Below are 1,651 nucleotides of genomic sequence, written 5' to 3'. Positions count from 1 at the left end.
GGGGGGGGGCAATCCAACCCAAACTCATGACTGTTTCTGAATACCTTTTCTGAAATTTTCTTGTACTAATCTCCACTTTTAAGAAGGAACTGTAAATCATCTGAGATAAAAACAGCTTACTATGTATTTCATAAAGGCATTATGCAGTATTTAAATAGTAGTCTTTCTGCAGGAATAGTGACCAACAGCAACACTGAGAATGCATGTATGGTGTGGGTGAAAGTAAAACTATCTAAACCAGTTTAATCAAATCTTTATCTCAATGTTATGAAAACTCAGCATAAAGTATTTTTCAGGAACTCAGGAGCCAGCTGGTGTTACTAACATGTCACAACTACATGGGCTATCAACTTCTACTAGCCAGTCTCTAATTCCTAGAAATTGCTTTATGCTAAAGTCATTACTGCCTAATTAGAGCCCACAAGAAACAAACTGATGAGCCAGGGAAGTTCCATAGTATTGCATTCACAATTGCATATTATATACTGTCACCAGATACAGGGAGCTTAGCGGTTGGTTAGTCAGGCTTTTACAAAAATGCTTTTGTAGTTGTCTTTAAGGGCTGGTAGTTTATTGGCAGTTATTTCACCCATGGATCACCAGATTCTTATTCAGATCCAAGACTCTGGATTTTTCCCTTGCTCTTTCTTATTTCTTTTGTTTCACAGGAGGACTGTGAGTTCACTCTAAAGACCTGGTTTGGGAGGGAAAGACCTGATTTTTGCTGAAAATGTATAATTGTGCGAATCAAAACAAAGTCATTTAACTATGCAATATTTTTTTTCAAAAAAAAAATCCCTGGAATACAAATTCCATACTAATATTTCAAGGTCCATAATTTCTCTATTAGCCATTCACTTCAGTTTCGCATATGGGGAAAAGGTCATGATTGGAATTTTTTTCCTAATCTTGGACTACTAGGACAAATACTATATCCAGTATGCGGGTTAAAAAACCCTAATCTGTTTAGCTGTTACTGTGATGTTTTTCAAAAGGACTTAATTTCAGTAACTTTTACTGCACTGTTTTGTGGTGGTGTTTCTTTTTTTTTTTTTTAACTATGTGTGCAAAACTAAAGGTACTTGAAAAAATGCTTCTGCAATTTGATTTACTACATGGAAGAGAAGCTGGATTTAGTTTGAGATTTTGTAAAATGCTTTGTCAATAAACTACATAATCTATTAAGCAGATACGGTCCCGTATGTTAATGCAGTATTTGAGATTTGAAACAGAAGTGGCTAGAGATAGCTTACGGACAATAGCTTAGGCAAGCAAATTGCTTGCCATCATTTGCTTTTCTGTAACCAGGTCGCCCCCCTCCCTGCCCTCCTCTTTCCCCGCTAAATCTCTCCAGAAAGCTGGATTTTGTGTTAACGTGGGTGTGTCTGGATTTCACCGCCTTAGGAGAAAACCTCCCCGCCTTCCTCCTCCTCCTCCCCCGAAAGGCAGGAGTGTGTGGTGTGGTTGGGGTGCGGATCGTACGCTTTATCCCCCATTTTTCTCCTCAAGGGCGTCAGCGACTCCCCTCCTCCCTCCCCCATCTCGTTCCCCCACCACGAGTTTTTCTCCTCACGGGCACTTTTTTCCCAACGGGGAATCGAAGAGCATCTCCCTCCCGCACCCCGGGGGCAGACCTGCGTGTGCCAGGCCC

Source organism: Charadrius vociferus, unplaced genomic scaffold (genome assembly GCF_000708025.1).
Source record: "Charadrius vociferus isolate BGI_N301 unplaced genomic scaffold, ASM70802v2 scaffold455, whole genome shotgun sequence".
NCBI lineage: Eukaryota > Metazoa > Chordata > Aves > Charadriiformes > Charadriidae > Charadrius > Charadrius vociferus.
The sequence above is the reverse complement of the archived record's forward strand: the minus strand, read 5'-3'. Positions refer to the sequence as shown.